General features: G+C 41.5%; 1 pseudogene; it reads right to left on the bottom strand.

Annotated features, from left to right (window-relative positions):
* Positions 1–11,491: 11,491 nt before the first annotated feature.
* LOC102011828 lies at positions 11,492–11,860 on the bottom strand (annotated as a pseudogene).
* Positions 11,861–19,724: the final 7,864 nt, after the last annotated feature.

The raw sequence follows: 19,724 nt of genomic DNA, 5'->3' as shown, positions 1-19,724 counted from the left end.
ATAAATAAATAAATAAAAAAGAAATCACCAACAAGGGAAAACGAAAACCTACAAATTGGGAAAACATTTTAGCTAACTCTCCCTCAGACAAAGGACTCTTATCTAGGACATATAAAGAATTAAAAAAAATCAGGCCCCCAAAATTCAAAGACTCAATCCAAACATAGGCATCTGAGATGCATAGAAACATCTCAGATGAAGAAATACTAATGGCAATAAATATATGAGAAAATTTTCAACATCATTGGTCATTTGAGAAATGTAAATTAAAACACTGAGATTCCATCTCACCTCAGAAAAAATAGCTATCATCAAGAAATCAACCCATAACAAATGCTGGAGGAGCTGTAGGGGAAAAAGAAGTATTTTTCCACTGTTGGTGGGAGTGTAGACTGGTGCAACCACTGTGGACATCAGTCTGGAGATTCCTCAGTAAACTAGGATTAGAAGTCCCATTCAACCCAACTATTCCCTTCCTGGGTATTTTTCCAGAACTGAAAACATCATACCACAGCAATATATGTGCTCCCATGCTTATAGCAGCACAATTTGTCATAGGTAAATCTTGGAAACAACTCAAATGTCCACCAGCTGAGGAATGGGTAAAAAAAGATGTGGTATTTTTATACAGTGGAGTATTACTCAGCTATGAAGAAAGATAAACTTGAGGCTTTTCTAGGTAAGTGGATGCAACTAGAGACCATACTCATAAGTGAAATAAGTCAGACTCATATGTGTAAACATCATATTGCCTCCTTAGTACAAAAACCTGAAAGAGTAAATAAAATCTGAAAGGTACAACAGATACTGTGAAAGAGAAGGAAACTGCTCAAATAGGAAAGAACTGGGATGAGAGAAAAGAGAAAAAAAAGAAAAAAAAAAAGGAAAAATATGTATATACATACACAAGATAGCTAAGATAATTGTACTACTAATTTCTATTGGTTTATTGAACAGTTAATATGTAATTGATCAATCTTTTTTTGTTTTGTTTTGTTTTTTTGGCTTTTTTTGAGACAAGGTCTCACTATTCAGTTCAGGCTGGCCTTGAGCTCATTTTGTAGCCCAGGCTAGTCTTGAACTCACAACAGTCCTGCCTCAGCCTCCAGAGTGCTGGGATTAGAGGTGCACACCACCACACCTGGCTCCTGTTTGATCAATCTTACATGTCTATATCTGGTTATCTGAGTAACCACTTTATAGATGACAATATGTAATATAACAACCATTCTTAATTTCTTATCATCTGTTTTGAAATTCTGTATCATTTTTATTGTTTTTATGTTTATGTCTTTGTTTTTGTTCTTTTCTTTTTAAAATAAAAAAAGAAAAAATATATATGTATATACAAGGATAACTGGAATAAGTGTATTGCTGATGTCTATTGATGTCTACTTACTGAAAGGAACAGTTAATGCTTAAATTTCTTTTCTTGACCAATTTTGTATGCTTATATCTGGTAATCAGAACAACTGATCTGAAGACAATATGCAATATAACAACCATTGTTGAATTCCTACCATCTTGTTTAATGAAGCATTATACTGTTTGTAATTTTTTTTATTACTTGTTATTGTCTTTAATGGTTTGATCAATCTTGCATTTTTACATCTGGTAATCTGAGCAACCTTGTTGAAGATAACAATATGTAATATAACAACCATTGTTAATTCCTATCATCTTATTTTCAAATCTTGTATCATTTTGTATTTTTTGTGTTCATTGTTGTTATTTTGTTATTGTTTCTCTTTAAAATAAAAAAAAATCAAGTGTTCCTCTACATCAATAATGAACTGTCTTAGAAAAAAATTAGGAAATTATCATAGCATCAAGAAAAATTAAATACTTAGGAATTAACTTAGCCAAGAAAGTAAAAGACCTACAGTACTCTGAAAAAGAAGATTGAGGAGGACATCAGAAAATGGAACAATATTCCCTGTTCCTGGATAAACAGAGCCAATTGTCAAAACGGCCATACCTCCAAAACTGATGTACAGATTTAATGCAGTGTTACTCATGGAACTAGAAAAAACAATTTTAAAATTCATGTCGAACTAGAGGAGACCCAGAAGAGCAAAAGCAATTCTGGGTAACAAGAGTAAAGCAGGAAGCATCACAATCCCAGTTACAAAGTGTAGTGGTAGATTCATTGTGTCAACTTGAAAAGTTTAGAAGTTTAACTACATCAGCACAGCAATTCTATACCCTAGGGTGTACAGGACCCACCTAGGGTGGCTCATCACTAAGATGGTATAAAAGGGAAATGAGGAAGGACTGACACGTTTCCATTCTTTAGAGGAGCTCCAGTCTTGACCTTCAGTTTGGATGTCGGCTCCTGGCTTCTAGCTCCAACTTTTCAGTTTCCACCTTGGGTCCTTCAGGCTTCCAGCGTAGACTCTTTAGCCTCCTGTTGCAGACCCATCAGACTCCTGGTGCAGACTTGAACACTGCAGTGAACTCCAGACCTTGGACTGAATCCTTCAGTCTCCAATGTGAAGATACCCTCTGTGCACTTACCCATCCAACTCTGGCTGACAATTGTAAGCCAATCTTGTAATTTCTTATATGTTTGAATACCTTGTGTTGTATCTGTTTCTTTAGTAAAACCTGCTGGCACAAGGGAGCTGTTGGTTCTCCTGGTGCTGTTGATTCTCCTGAAGGAGCTTGTTGCACTGGCTTTCCTGATATGAACTTGGCTGTTTTCATCATGGAGGAGCTCAGGACCTTGTTGTCACTGAGGATGGCTGCAGTTCACTTTGGGGGAGCTCTGATCCTTACTTTGAACATCACTTCCTGGCTCTGGAGGGGAAGATGGTGCACTGTTCAGTCTCCTGGAGAAGCTTGTTGAGCTGGCTTTCCTGATAAGAAATTGGCTGTCTCATTTTTGGAGGAGCTTGGGACCTCCTTGTCACTGAGGATGGCTGTGGTACTTTTGGGGGAAGCTCTGGTCCTTACTTTGAGTATCGCATCCTGGCTCCAGTGCAGATTCTTCAGCCTACTGGCACAAATCCTTCATCCACTGGCACAGACTTTCTACCTTCTACCACTGACCTTTGGGCCTTTGCAGCACAGATCTGTGAAATAGACGTGCATGAGACATTGTCATGGGCTCTAGGTCTCCACTGGGCTCTAGGACTCATGGTAGCATTGCCATGGGCTCTGGGTCTTCAGTTGGACTCATGCAGGACATTGCTGTGGGATCTAGGTCCTCAACTGGACAGATAATGTGCGGACAGATTTCCTACATTCTTTTGTGCTTGACTCTTTGGGTGAGTACTATAAAATAATCCTATAAATTATGTGTTCTGTATTAAATTATTTCCCTTGCAAGCCCTGACTACAACACAAAACTCTGGTCATAAAAGCAGCATAGTACTGACCTAAATATAGACATATAGATTGATGGAACAGAATAGAGGATGCAAAAATGACCATAGACACAAATTCAGCTACTTGCTTCTTGACAAAAAGGCCAAAAACATGGTAGAGGAAATATAGCCTCTAGAAAATTGTGCTGGGAGAATTGGCTATTCACATGCAGAAGACTGAAGCTAGCCCATATCTTTCACTACATACATATTAAACTAACATCAACAGACTTTGAAGATCTAAATGTTTAACAGAAACACTTAACCTGCTGGTGTTAAATGTAAAACTTTTGAAGTTATAGGTGTAGGCAAGGAACAGAAATTACCGCAGTGGCATAGGAAATGACATCAAGAATCAACAAGTGGAATCATATTAAATTTAAAATCTCCACAGCAAAGGAAACAACCAACAGAGCAAAGGGACAACCTACAGAAAGGGAAAAAATATTTGCCTGGTACACCTCAGACAGAGGACTAATATCTAGAATAGATGAAGAACTCAAAAATATCAGATCCTCCCCAATAAAAGACCAAATAAAAAATGGGTAACTGAAATAAATAGACACTTCCAAGGAGAAGTACAAATGGCCAATAAATACATTAAAAAATATTCAACATTCCTGGCCATTGGAGAAATGCAAATGAAAACAACACTGAGATTCCATCTTGCCCCTGAAAGAATGGCCATCATCAGGAAAACAAATAACAAATGCTGGTGAGGGTGCGGGGGAAAAGGAAACCCCTGCACCTTGTTAGTGGGAATGTAAACTAGTACAACCACTATGGAAATCAGTATGGTGATTCCTCAAAAAACTGAAACTAAAATTCCACTTGACCCAGTTATTCCCTTCTAGACATTTTTCTGAAAGAGTTAAAGACATTACAGTGATACATGCATATCCATGTCCATAGCAGCACAATTCATATGCAATAGCTAAAGCTTACAAGCAGCCCATATGTACATTAATGGAGGAATATATAAAGAAAATGTCATATTTATAGGCTGTGGGGTACTATTTTGCTACAAAGAAGGATACATTTTAGTCATTTGTAGGAAATGGATGCATCTAGAGCCCATCATGTTAAATAAAATAACTCAGTCACAAGCTTAAATATCATATGGTTCCTCACATGAGAACCCAAAATATAAGTAAATGAAGAGCAAAATAAAATATAGGAAATAGGGAGATAGATCTTTTGCAAATGGGAAGGGGGACCAACAGAGAAAAGGGGTCAGGGGGAACTGGAAAGGGATGTGGAAAGAACTAAGATGTGTCATGTACATGAACCAGCTCCCCACAGTGTGTATAATATAGAATATATATGACGTACCAATAAAAAAGTGGCAAGAATGATGGAGTAAGTGTAAAGAAAAGGGAATATTTTGAGGAAGAGTAATGCCAGTGTGCTTTTTTATTGTAAGAAATTTTAAAAAATTAGACATTTAGCCTATTTCAGTCACACTGAGTATGGGTGTCTATGTTTAGAATCTCTGGTTATTTAGCAGCATTATTTAATGCTCTGACCGTTCGAACACAGGCCATCTGTGACTGCCTCACACTGCACATTTCCACTGCCACATTTGCTTATGGACTAAAGTGTTCCTCAGAAATAACTAAGCAATTGGAAAGGAATTTTAGTACTATTACATGTGTGAATTTTTATTTTTTTTTATTTTTTATTTTTTTATTTTAAAGAGTAAAAGAAGGATAACAATAATAGGGGGGGCTTATCAAATTACAGACAAAGTGGTAGGAAATTATCAATGGTTATTGTTTTACATATTGTTATCTACAAGATAGTTTCCCAAGTGTGGATTTTTATAGTCAGTGACAGACATAGCCATTGTGTGTGTGTGTGTGTGTCTGTCTGTATGTATTGTGGTGCTGGAGATGAAACCCAGGGTCTTGTGCATCTACCACTGAGCCACATCCCCCGAAAGTTAGGGTGGATGCTGTGCTAGGGTGGGGAAAGAGGCTGCCCTGCAAGGGGAAATATCTCACAGAGGAAATCTATAATGCAATTTTAATTAACATAGGTCTGTAACAAAACCTTGCCTCTTACCTTGGACTTACGGGGAGTTTTTTGACACTGACACCTCTAGATTTTGGTACATCCACTGATGTTAAAAGTCAGTAGCCTTCAATTATGCATGTGCTGTTATGTCTGTTTATCATGGATACATCAGCAGCCACTGAAAATGACTTTTAGGACTATGCGAGCTACTTTCTGTGCTTACACCTCAAAGACGTCTATGTGAAATCCTGCATTTTGTCCTCTGTGCTGAGCGTGCAACATCATTCGGGAGGTGTTGGGGCAGTAGGAGAACACTGGCGCTCTCTGTACTTCTGGATTGCTCCGTAGCCACCGTGCAGCATGCTGATGGGCGGTGTCTGGGGGTCTGACTTGTCTGAGGACTGGCTGGGGTGATGCGGAGGTGCTTGGAGATTTTTCTTAATTGTTTACATTCAAGTTTTAGAATTATGCCCAGTGACATAGGTTTTGTTTTTGGTTAGTTTTTAATTTATATCTGGAAAAGCTTTGGTTGTGAAATTGGGTTATTTTACTATAATTTTATCATTAATATCTTGTACTACTCATGTTATTGAAACTTTAGATGAATATAGTTAATGTGCTTTAATTAGATTGTATGTGATTGTTACATTTATATGTGATGTTGCTATCATTTTCATTAATGGACATTTTGAGACTCTCCGGGAGGCAAGCACCGTCTCAGGTGATTTATGTGAGTCTTATCATCTGTCCTCATAATCACTGCATAAACCTTGTGTAACCGCAGAGCTGGGATTTCAACTAAGCCCATGCAGTTCCACTTACCTTGATCAAAGGTATCACAGGAGGCCTCTGTTCTTCATACTGAATTCCACCAAGGGCAAGTGAGTGCCAAGGGTCAGGCAAGGGGCGGACAGGGGTGGGCACAGCCTGGGGGGGGGTTGCTCCTCATAATGGAAATAGCATTTTCACAGATAATTGTGAGGCTGGGTGTGGTGGTATGTGCCTGTAATCCTAGCACTTGGGAGGCTGAGGCAGGAGGATCCCAGTGAGTTTGAGGCCAGCCTGGGCTGTATAGTGAATTCAAGGCAGCCTGCACTGTGTAGTGAGCCCCTGTCTTAAAAAACAAAAACCAAAAGCAAATACTTGTGAGAGGGGCTATAAGGCAGTTCTAAACCAAGTCCTAGGAGCCGCAAGTCCGTGGAACCCCAGTGAAGGTGTTGCCAAACCCTGGTCTCTGGCAGGCGTGTTACGTGCGTGCACCACCATGCTTGGTCCCCCTCCCACCTCCCCCTTCACTCACGTCCGTTTGTCCTTGCACTCTTCCCTTACACTGCTTCTGATGTGCTGTGTAAATTGTTCGAGACTGAAAAATAAAAAGCTCTCAGCTGGAATCGATGTGCTTGAAAATATATCATATGTAATATGTAAACATATTTGTCCATTATAATACTTGTGAAGGGACTGTGGAAATAGTCCAAGTTTTTAGGTTGCGGTTTTTAGATATAAATCTTCAAATTTTAGTACTTTTTAGATCGTTGAATCAGCAAGGAAGTGAATGTGTCCTAAAAAACACTGAAAGGATTAATTTGTAAATTATCTTCAACTTCCATTTTTAAGAGCCATAACATGTAGCTGAGCTTTGACATTCGTATCACCTACGCGGCAGCCTCTTGCCGTCAGTCAGTCTCCTTCATGCGGCGTGGGAACAGCGCATGGAGCAGAGAAGAAAGAAGCAGTTTATGTTGTAGCTTCAACATTTTGAGTTTGTGCAGCCAGAATCTCAAGTTAAAAAGGACATTTGCTTTTGGCAGAATTAAGCCCTTTGTGAAGATTTATTTATTATTAATATTATTTCTTTTCCTGGCTTTTTGAGACAAGGTCTTGCCATGTAGCCCGGGCTGGCTTGAACTCACTTTGTAGCCCAGGCTGGCCTCAAACTTGCAACAATCCTCCTGCCTCAGCCTCCTGAGTTCTGGGATTACAGGCATGCACCACCACATCTGGGCTTGTGAAGATTTAATACTCATGATAAAAAGTTGTAAGGTCAAATAAGTATTTTTCAAAAATTTTAAGGAATAATTTAAATACAGTGTGTGGACAACTCTGGTTTGTGGCAGTTTCTTTTTCTCTCTTTCTCCCCCTCCTCCTCCCCTCCGTTCCTTTTACCCCCTCTCCTCTCTACCCACTTTTCCTCTCATTCCTCTCTCTCTCCCTCCCTCTGTTCCTCCTTCCTTCTGTCTCCCCTATACCTATTCTTATATCCTTCCTGTTGTTTGGCCAAATCAAAGCACAATTTTTTTTTTATTTTGAAACAGAGTCTTGCTACGTACCAGGCTGGCCTCAAACTTGTGGCAATCCTCCTGCCTCAGCCTCTTGAGCCCTGGTATTACATGTATGCACCACCACACCTGGCTAAAACATAATATTAAAACAACGTTGATAGTACATGTTGAGTAAAGTTACATGCTACACACTTAATTTTAACATGAGCCTGCTTGAGCTATTTTTTTTCAAAAATTCAGTAAAAAATGTCTTTTTATTTGGATTTCAATTGTCACTCAAGGGCATTAGTGCATAGCCTGGGACACAGGATGCGTTCATGGCTTTGACTTTAAACCAAATTGCGCATAGTCATCAACATGGCCAATGGCACGGTTATAGAGAAGGCGAAGGGATGAGATGGCCCCTGCCCTTGGAGAGCTTTACCATGTGCCCAGGAGCGGACACAGAAGGGACGGGCAGTGGTGAGGAGGGGCTAGTGGCTGCTGCTGCCTGTGAAGCACAGGAGGGGAGGGTGCTGTCAGTCTCAGAAACCACAGCAAAAGGGAGGAGGAGTTAGTTCCTTCAGGGAAGGTGGGGATGCACTGAGGGATTTCTAAAGGGAGGCATATTTTGCAATCAGTCAATCCATCAACCAACAGATAGATGACTACGTATGTGTTTGAAAAATTTTAGAGACCATAAAGTCATTATGTAAATCCTGAAACATAAGCCATAGTCTATTTGTTTTTTACTGAAGTGTGAACATTTTCAAGATAAAAAAATAAAACCTGAGCTATGAGTAGAAACGAAGCATCTGTAATGATAAACTGTTAAAAAGGAAAAACGGGCTGGGGATTTAGCTCAGCGGTAAAGTGCCTGCCTGGCAAGCGCAAGATCGTGAGTTTGATTCTTGGTACCAGAAGAAAAATGAAAAACAAACAAACAAAAAATCAATAAAAAAAAGGAAAAACAGGAAAAAGCCTGTTTTTCTGCTTGGTGTTTATTCTTCCTTTTGACCCAGCTATCTTTGTCACTCGTTTTCCCCCCTTGAAGGTGGTGACACAAACCCAGTAAGTCATGAAGTTCAACCTGAACCAAAGCCTGTGAGAAGTTGGGAGGATAATTTATTTTGATTTATTTTGATTTTTTTAATTTTTGCATTCTAGGGGTCAAACTCAGGGCCTCAGATATGCCAGGCAAATGCACTATCACTGCGTACAACCCAGCCCTGGGAGTATAATTCCTGACTTAAATAAAGAAAGCTGTTGGAGGGTGCAGCAGATCTTTCTGACTTCAGCGTGGTCTCCATCTGCATGCAGCCGGCTCTGCATCTGGTTGTATTGGGATCACTTGGACTAGGCTAGAGTTGACTAAAGACTTCAGGGTTGCCATACAAACAAGTAAACTCCGGGCATGGGGTATGGTGTACTCTACCAGCACCGTTCCTTTTCAAGCAGAATGTAGCACAAGAAAAAATGTGCTTGTGTTAACAGCCTAGGTTCTCCAGAAAAACAATGCAAAAAAGCACAACTGCAAAAAGTGTACCTCCAGTTCAAATGATATTAGAAATGACTAACATGTTTTGTGTCATTTTTTAGATCAGACCTTGTTTTGATGATCTTGGAGCCATGAGAGAAAGCTGGAAATAGTTGCGTGATTACAAGTTCTAGAAGAATGAATTTGACGTTCATATTATGAAGTGGCACTTATCCTGTGGAGGGGCTCCTTTAACTCTAAAAACTCTTGTTTTATAGTCTATTGCTAGACTGAATTTATTTCACCTTTGTGATTGTGCCTGTCATGTTTTATAAGCTAGTAGATGTTTAGGGAGAGCTCATTTGAGAATTGACAGACAAAAACGTTTAATATAGTTATAAATAATAGTAGCGCTAACTTCATATTCATTTTCTCAGTTTACCAGTTCAAGGACACAAGAAAAGATCCATAACTTTCTTGAAGAAATAAAGGACATAAATCTTAATGATTTGCAGTAGGCAATAGTTTCTTAGGAAATAACAACAAAAGTATAAATAATGAAGAGATAGGTAAATTGAACTTCACAATGAAAAACTTTTGTGTTTTATTTTATTTTTTCTCTTTAAATGTAATTTTAATCCTTATTTTAAGCTAAAGGCAATAATAATTTAATGCAATAAGCGAAGTACCTATTAAAACCTTTATCTCTTGAACTACACAAAGGGATTTCTACAGCCACATAAGGTTTTAATCAAGTACACATTTCCACAATGAGCAAGCACTTACACATATGTTAATATAACACTACTCCAAATGCTTATCTTGCCATCAGCCATTTAAGCATTGCCATTCCTGCTGTTGAAAGCACTGAGTTTTAGAATCTTTGATCTGGGAAAATGAGTTCTCCTACAACTTAACAAATATCTGTAGTAAGATATGAGCCAAAAAGATTTAAATCAAAAAAAGCTTTAACACAGAAGCACTGACATGAAACTTAAGTTTCTCAAAAACAACAAAAGTTATCTCTAGAAAAGACAGTAAAACAATTATCTTTTAAGACAGATAAACATTCTTACAAAAACTTATAGTTTCCTATATCTGCTCCTTAAAAATTACAAAGTAATTTTTAAATTACTTACAAAGTAATTCACTATCTTTAATAACCTCTCAGACAACTGTTATCTAAAAATTTCAGGATAGGGTTGGGGATCTAGCTCAGCAGCACAAGCATCTGCCTGGCAAGCATGAGGTCCTGAGTTCGATTTCCAGTACCAGAAAAGAAAAAAGAAAACACATTTGTGGGCCTGGGGATTTAGCTCAATGGCACAGTGCCAGCCCGGCAAGTGCAAGGTCGTGAGTTTGATTCCCGGTACCGGAAAAACAAACAAACAAACAAACAAAAACTTCAGGATACATGAAGCACATGCCTTAGCTGTCATACTGAAAAAGGCCATTGAGATTTTACATATTAAACAGCTAGAACAGCTTATAATGGCATGAATATATCTAATATATAAATACAATTTACTCTTCAGACATCAAAACTCAGAAGGGACTGCATGGTTTGCAAAGTAGTTTAACTTACATGGAGTCATTAAAATCTAGTGAGTAATTCAAGAATGGTCATATAAAGGTAGGCAATCAAAGGCTTAAATCAAATGCTCCAAAAACTGTAGGGGATGGTGACTCTTAGCATATCATTTTAAGATAGAATAATTCTAGTCTTAATGCAAGCCTCAAAATGTGTCTTGAGAAACATCCCAGAGGGGTTGTAAGAAGTTAACTTTGCAGTCCTGACTTAGCCCTGGAATGCTTCTCAAAGACAAAGAACACCAGGGCCCACATAACCACCTATGACCCTGCCTGGGTTGTTTCATCCCTTTCCTGGCCCTAGATAAACATTGTAACCATAAAGGAAATGTATGGTTATCTAAAGGGGGACACATAGAACAGAGTACAGAAAGTATATATCATTGTGGTTGGGCTCATGACCGGAGCTTGACCATGTCACATGGCACAAGGAAAACAGTGTCTGGCCAGGGCTACAACATTCCAATCTGTTACCATGGAAACCAAAAATGTATATAAGGTGAGAACAAAGGCAGGTCCATGCCCACTTCACTGATTTGCAAATCAGGGATGAAGTGTGGCTAGCCTCAAATTAAACTCTGTCTCATTCTCAACAGAGTTGGTCTCTTGTGGAATACCACCCGAATTCTGCCGTAACAAAACAAAGATCTGAAAATAAAGGCTGAAACTTTGTTTCTCCCTCTCATGTACAGTCCTAAACATTAGGACATTACTGTAGAAAATAAAGTTAAATAGAGTTTCCATAGAAGATAATGAAATTTCAGAAAGTACAGAGGGTGTCAAGACCCATAGTTTGCTTCATTAAATGCTTTTCTAGCTCATTTCAGTTCTTCATTCATAGTAAGCAAGTCTTTAACCCTAGCAAAATTTCTTGGGTCCTTTTGAATCAAGAAGATGGTATCTTCGACTTACACTCAACCGTCTTCCAATGAACATTCCCTTGTGAGTCAGATCAGTGATGAACTCCATGACAAGGTCTTCAGGAATATCCACTGAGTCAGTGTAAGGATTCTGGTCATCTCCAAAACCATACATCATACATCATAATTCTTGAGGAAAAGTCTCTTTCTTTTACCCTATCCACTTTCAGCACCTCCTCCAGTGTCATTTTCCTCCTCAAAGGTAGGATCCTCTCTCTCATCTGTCATCCCACCAGTCAGCAAAGCTGCAACTACTTTTGTGTTTTAGGGCTGGGGATGTAATTCCGTGGCACAGCACCTCCCTGGCAAGCGTGAGGCCCTGAGTTCAATTCCTGGTACCAAAAAAATAAATACACAAACAAAAAAAACTCCTGCATTTTAAAGGACACCATCAAATTAAGTGAAAAGATAATATATAGAATGGGAGAAAATACATGCTGATCATGTCTGTGAAACCCATATTCATACACCTCAATAAAATACAAGTAACCCAATTTCAAGAGTCCAGAGATCTGAATAAGCTCTCCCTCAGTGAAAGTACCAGGTGATTAAGCATTAATTCTGGAAAAATCATAACCCTTTTTCATTGCTGTGGGAATGTAAAATGGTCTAATATCTATGAATTTCTTAAAAAGTTAAACATAAAATTTACAATATAATTTGATAATTCCCCTGGTGGGTACATGCCTAAAATAAGCAAAAACAGATGTTCAGAGACTTGTACGTGAATTATGGCATTATTCATAATAACCAAAAAATGGAAACAATCCAAATACTCATCAATAAATGGATAATTAAGATATAGCATATCTATACAATGGGATATTATTTGATAATGAAGAGCTCTAGATATGTCACAACACTGCCAAAGCTCTGAAAACAAGTTAAAGAAACCATTCATAAAAGGCCACAGATTCTGCGATTCCACTCTTACTAGATGCTCAGAAACCACTGAGCTGTGTACCCTAAATGTGTGAAGTGTATGCTATAAAATTATTTTGATAAAGCTGTTATTGAAAAAAATCAGCACAGCCAAAGAAAACCCGTCCTCTGCCTCAGAAATGTCCCCTCCAGAGTGTCTCATCGCCTCGGTGTCCTGCAGTTCACTCAGGGCTCCCTCCGCGAGCCCTCGCCTCCCACACTCTCCCCACCATCGCCAGCCCATCTGAGCCTCGTCTGCCTAGAGGGAGATGTCCAGCTGCAGGAAGGACGTTTACATTTTACTTTCTATTTTGTCCACTTATGTATCGTCTGAGTTAAATAGATGATGTCGGCAATAGGAGGTAAGCTGATTCTTATACGTGGAATCTGATAGATCTCCCCAACGGTCTGCCGGTCTGCCGTAACACCCATGCCCTTTCTCCACCCCTGGTGCCACATAGTCTCCGCCATAGGCAATTCTTTCCTGAATTAGTGCTACAAGTGCTCAGTGATTACTCAGTCTTCGCAGGCCATTGTCTCTGTTCTGCACTGTATCCTGGAGCCGAGACTGAATAGCTAAGCTAACAGATGACAAAGTCTCCTCTGATCTGTATCTCCAGCCTTTCCTCCCCATGGTTATTGGGTTAGTATTAGACACTACCCTGCTATCACTCTTGCCCACACACCTGTGATGGCACCATGTTCAAGGCTGAGTTGAAGCACTCTTCAAGGGTGTTGAGAGCTTCAGGTCCAAAGGCTTGTTCTGAGTTTTGAAGGTTGGAGCACAAGTACATTTACACTCTAATAGCTTCTCACTATGGCAAGGAGAGGAGAAAGCCAGATGTGGTAGTGCATGCCTATAATCTCAGCACTCAGGAGGCTGAGGCAGGGGGATTCCTGTGAGTTCCAGGCCAGCCTGAGCTACATAGTGCGTTCAAGACCAGTCTGAATTACATAGTGAGACCCTGTGTCAAAAAAAAGAAAGAAAAAAGGGAGGGAAGGAGAAAAAAAAAGAAAGAAAGAAAGAAAAAGAGGAGGAGAAAGATGCCACCTAACATTCTTTGCACTCCACATGCTGGTGGCTTGTGTAACACTGCAGCTGGCTGAGGTATTGCCTGGATCTTGGCATCTGTTCCAAGGGTCAAGGGTGAGGGAGAGTGGAAGGTTATCAGTAGCACACACGGAGGAGGGAAGAGCTGGCTCTGCTCTCGCAGGTCAAGGAAGTTCTGTGCTGTAGACCCGAGCAAGATAACTTCTGCTGAGTCACTCTTTATCTCTGCTGCACAGTGATATCTCACAATTGCACTCCGCTGGCCCTAGCCTGAGCCCTGGGGCTCATCTGCGCTGGTGAAGCTCACGTTTTTGCCTGTACGCAGCATGAGAAAATACAGAAGCTTCCAAAACTATCTCTGTACCATAGTCTTCCTGGAATTTTACAGTTTAATATACTTGTCTCTTGAATTTGCCTTTCCACAGTCCCATAATCAGAGCTTCCAGAAGCAAAATGGACCTATACCGAAAGATCTGTTTTTCACTCATTGTGGTGCAGAAATAAGTCTGTATCAACAAGCAGAGGAGCTCTGTTATTATCAGCTGGAATTCACTTTGTACTGTTGTAATTTTTGCTTGTGGTACAATATAGATGTGCTCATGTTAAAAGAAAATTAGCCAAGGCTAAATCCTGATTGCTCAAAGTGTGTTCTATGGACTGCATCACAGCACTGGTGAGCTGGCCTGGGATGCAGAGCCTGAGGCTGCACACAGTGGGGGAGGCCGGGCCTCTCCATGTCTTCCAGGAGGCTGGTGGAGCAATCTTCCTCCACCCCCACGGCTTTCTGTTGTCTTGTGACATCTGTTCTTTATTCATACTACTTACTCAAAATCAGCTACTGTTCTGACTTAGAGTATCATTGGGTCGCTATATCTGTATTCTGAATCTCTTTCTCTTTCTTTAGACAGGGTCTCACTATATAGTCCAGGCTGGTTTTGAACTCACCATGTAGTCCAGGCTGGCCTCAAACTCATGTCGATCCTCCTGCCTCAGCCTCCTGATTAGGCATATGCCACCACAGAAGGCTTATTCTGAATCTCTTAACCAGAGACCAGCAGAAGTCCATCTATCTATCTGTCCATCTATCCCTGGGGAGGAAGAGGAGGTGACAGACCCAGACCACAGTGGTTGGTCTCCATTTGTTCTAGAAGGGCTGAAGGGAGAGATGAGGGAGAAGAAAACTGAAATTCCATGCCTGTTTTCGTCTGCTCTGCAACTCACACAGAGTTGGGGCAGGGGAAGAGCTCTAACGGCCTCTGTACAGAAGGACAGGGGCCTTGTTATGGAAGGAGGGGCGGGGCCAGACCACCAGGCCCAGGCCCTCAGCCATTGTGTGTGGACTGCTTGACCCTGAAACTCAGACACCAGCTGCTTCTCCGGTGTCTCTCCAAACGTGAACTCGAGGCTCCATGTGCTGCCCAGCTGGAGGTCAGGTAGGTCCTTCTGTCCCTGGGGCTTTCCCTTGGAGGTGACTGCTGCCTCCCAGAGGACTCACTCGCTCTGGCTCAGTGCTAGCAATGTGCACAATATCTCCTCCTGCCACCAAATATCCATTCCCTTTCTGGTTACAGCAAAGTAACTTTTAGGAGATCTATCTCCCTCATTCTCAGCTATGCAATATGGGTGGGGTTAGCGTGAGCCAAAAACATTCTACCTCCTGGCCATAGAGGAGAATTCTTTCACTCTGTCAGAACCAAGAAGGTAAGAGATGTTTGCCATGTTCATGAGGAACAGAATTTGCTTTCCTATTCTAGGTGTGCTGTGAAGACAGACTACATTTCTTCCCCTAGATGACACATGATCTGTGGAACTACTGCAGCTTTTTTGACATCATGAGGTATCTGGTCTTTCTGGAGCAGAGCTCATGGAAGTTGAAGCTGAGGCTGACACCACAGAGGTCAGATTAGAAATACTGGGAAAATTCAAAGCTTTGGGGATACTGACTTGATTGCTGGACCATACCTCCTATACCTCTCTTGAATCTAGATCAACTGCGGGATTTTTGTTAGACTGGAAGCATAAGATATTGCTGATAATTTAAGAAGTGTTGACCTATAGGAATGTCATTTTTTTACTCCAGCCTGACAGCTGAAACTCATAAATCTCCTTGATTCTAGGAGGCAGGTGAGTTTTTCATCACTTGCAACTCACAGATCTCTAGCTAATCCACCCTAGAATTTAGAGGAAGGAGAGGTCCACCTCATCTCCGGGCGGGAGAGCCCAGAGCCTGCCTCTGTGCTGCTGGTGCTGCCTCTGGTTCCTTTTACTATAGAAACGTGGGCAGCACAGAGGTGCAAAAGCTTGCTGCTGGGGTGAGGATCACTGGCTTCCATGGCGATGCAAAAGAGCATGGGTTCGGCTAACCCAGCCCCAGCTGGTCCTGGCCGGCCCCAGGCAGTCAGTCTGTCCTGGATGGATGATGATTCTGCACTTAGGTGATCTGATGGGAGACAGCAGAGAGCTCACTTTGTGTGCGAGACAGCAGCAGCCTGTGCTGGCAACAGTGTCTGGTGAGGACTTCCTGTCCGTCCTCTCAGACATCCGCACAGCCCCAAATGAATGCCTTACTCCACCTTTGTTAGGCAAACCAGCGCAGGCTCTGCTAGGATTGAAGGGACCACAAGCTGCAAGCACAGGCTTCAGGTTTTTGATTTTTGTTTTTTGTTTTTAACTGTTAGTGTTTGGAAATGACCAGCAGGGATTTGGGTGTGGGGGGTGAAGATGTTTTTCTAGGTTAGAATACAAAAGATTCAAACTGTTTGTTTTTTTTTTTTTCTTGCTTCCAGTTGTTCAACTGGTTTCTGTGTTACTAAATGCACTGCATGAGTCCCGGGCAGTGCAAAAACGTGCTCAGAGGGGCCTTACACCATCTTCATCTTCCCTCGGGGAGAAGCGCTGGGCCTCCTGCTGAACTGTGACTTGCTTCCTAAGGTGAGCCAGAGAAAACTCCAGGGCATTGTTCATCCTGCAGAGGTCAGGGGAGGCTGACAGTGCTCCTTGCTTTCCCAATCAGAGAATAACTTTAGCATGATGATGTGATGCAACACTTTGCTGACAACTCTGAGCCCAGACCTTTCAAATCCAAGGGCTCTCGTGACTGTATGCGCCAAGCTGGGGGAGGCGATTCAGTTGTGTTCTTTACTTAAACATTGTCGCCTTCTTATCTGCCCTACTACTGCTTTGTCTATTTCTATCTGTTTCTATCTTGGACCCCAAAAGATGTCTACATTCTTCTTACTGAGCTAAGACATGTGAGACTGTTTAGCTTGGTGATATATACGCTGTTAGGTAATCACTTTCCTTACAAGGGCTGAAGTTCAAGTAGAGATTGCAATTTATACAGCCAGTTCCCAGGGGTGCACTGTAAAGAACTTCATGAGATCTTACTGCAGAAGTCAGATTTGAGTATCTCAGGATTTGCCTTTCCGATATGAAGACTGGACTCCCCACAGCTGTGACCATTCTTGATATTCAGATGAAGAAATTATTCTCGTTGTAACCTTTTACCTTGGAGACGAAAGGCAGTACTTTGTCCAGCATTGCTTAGCTTGCTTTTAATTCTTGTGTGGGCTTGAGGGCTTCATGCTTTGTGACTCCAAATGTGCCTGCTTTGAAGGGCTGGTCTCAAGAGATCTCATAATGCACAAGATTTATATTATAATTTTGCATATATTGCCACTAAGATCAGTGTTTATGGTCTCTATGATAAGTTAATAGAGGTGAACCTAGTTCACCTGCTACTATCAAGAAATAATGGACTGACCTCTCTTTTGAGGGAAATAAACTAGAAAAACCTTTTGGAAACTGTTTTGCACAATGATGCAGGCTAGAGAGGCAACCTGGATCTGAATTTGTTAACAACGACCAGTCACCCATGGGAGAAACATAAGAATAAAATAGCTAATGAAGAAGAAAACTCATGCTGACCTCCGCCTTCATCTTGACTTGGTTTTCTCCATATGTGTGTCTACACTCAAATTTCCTGCTTTTTAAGAACAGCAGACATTGAATTAGGTGCCCACCCTACCCCAGGATGGCCTCATCATAGCTAATTATGTCTTCAGTGGACTCAATTCCAAATCAGGTCACATTCTGTCATGCTGGGGTTAGGACTTCAACATATGGTACTGGGTAAACGGAACACAGTGCAACCCATAACAATAACTAAACCTAAAACTGCACCAGGTATCCAAGGAGAATGTATCCCAAGGCCTATTTTTAAATTTAATTAAAATTTCAAAGTAGAAAGACACTGTGCCAGAAACTGATCTTACACTGACGCGGGGAAGAAATAAGTCCGGACTGACATTTCCCTTCTGAAGAAGAGGCATAGGGACCAGCGGACCATGCACCGCCAGGATTCTGCACATGCTCAGAATCTGTGCATTGCCTTGGAGGACACAGTGGAGTTATTGAAGGGCCGTAGTTCCCGGGGCCACCCAGCTCCTGTGCTCCTTCTAGGCCTGTGTCCTTCTCACAAGAAGTAGATGAATGCAGAGCAAGTAGGTATAAAGAAGTGAAGTTGTAGATACGGGACCTCAGCTGCCCCACTTCACAGAGGAAAAGCACTAGGAGTGGCAGAGTGGAGCCCAGGACAAAATTCACACCGTTATGTTGTGAGATCTTTTCACTTTGGTTTGGGCCATAGAGCATAATTAAGCCAGCCCATAATTCAAGCCACCTTTGCTACACGCATCTTATTTTTGCAGTCCCCTTCAGCTCCTTGCTCATTCCTATGTGCACTTGGAGTGCTTTCTGTGGAGTAATGTATTTCGGAATAAGGTGCCCGATGGCCCCTTTCTAATATTCCTTTTTATGCATCCGCGGACAATTCCATGTCCATTTCCTCCTGTGCACAGCAAGTGTCACTCCACCCTCCTCCAAATCCCTACTGCAGATGACGAGCTTCTTACCTTTCAGAAAAGTCTTTCAAAGTGTCCCTCACCTGGCCCCCGCCCCCCCACCCCCGCACAAAGAATGCATCCATTGCTCCTCTTAGTTTGTTTCTGTGCCTATCCAAACAGAACACACCGTAACCTTCAAGTTTCCTCCATAAATACCTAGTCAGGGTGCGGAAGTTTACGACTTAGGATCCTACACACTGGTTCACACAAGCCCATGTCATGCTTGCTTCTCTGTATCCCTGCAACTGACCTGCAGTGAGACTGCTCTCCCTTTGTCCTTTCTGTCCACTTGCAGGGACTAGGTCCCTACAGAAGCTCTCTTTACAGCGTATCATGCCCCAGTACAGACTGAAAAGCCATCAGGAAGTGGAAACTGGTATGCTTGGCTCATTTTTTACAGATAAAAAAATGGAAATTCAGAAAAGTTAAGTTACCTGCATATGCATACTTCAATTATATTGAACCTATTTATGAAAGGAGGATGTTATAGATTGAATTGCTTCCCCAAAATAATATGAACTCCTAACTTTAAGTACCTGAGAATGTGACCTTATTTGGAAAGAGAATTGCTACAGGGGTAATTATTTAAGATGAAATCATACTGAAATAGGGTGGTCCCCTAACCAAAACAACTAGCACCTTTTTTTCCCCCATTCTGGGGTTTAAACAAGGCATCAAAAATGCTAGGCAATCACTGAGCGATATCCCCGGCCCTAGTGCCCTTTTAGGAAGATCACCATGTGAAGATGGAGACACCCAGAGAGAAGGCCATGTAACACAAAGGCAGGAATTGGAAGGATGCAGCTTCCAGCCCATGAACACCTAGGCTTTTTGTTTGAGACAGAGTCTTGCCATGTAGTTCAGGCTGGCCTCACAGGGAAGTGTCACCACCCCTGTCAGAGCCCAGCCCACCTAGACTCGAAAGCAATACCAGTAGTGGTAAGAGGCAGGAGGCTCCTCACCTGCAGACCCCTGAAGAGCTCAGCTTTCAAGACAGCTTGGTATCAGACAGGCCGCCTCCTGAACTGTGAAAGGACAGTTTTTCGTGGTTTTAAGCAGCACAAGGAAATAAGCACAGAAAACAAAGGAGTATGTGTCCTGAGACAGCTCAGCAGGGTGGCTGAAGCTGCTCTCTGTTCCTGCGTGATCACTGGGTCACTTTATATGTGTGGTTTGGTTTCATACCACACTCAAGCATCTGGAAAAATTCAAGATG

The sequence above is a fragment of the Chinchilla lanigera genome, unplaced genomic scaffold (genome assembly GCF_000276665.1).
Source record: "Chinchilla lanigera isolate Chin_1 unplaced genomic scaffold, ChiLan1.0 scaffold00001, whole genome shotgun sequence".
NCBI classification, from domain to species: domain Eukaryota; kingdom Metazoa; phylum Chordata; class Mammalia; order Rodentia; family Chinchillidae; genus Chinchilla; species Chinchilla lanigera.
This window is presented reverse-complemented; position numbering and strand designations above follow the sequence as displayed.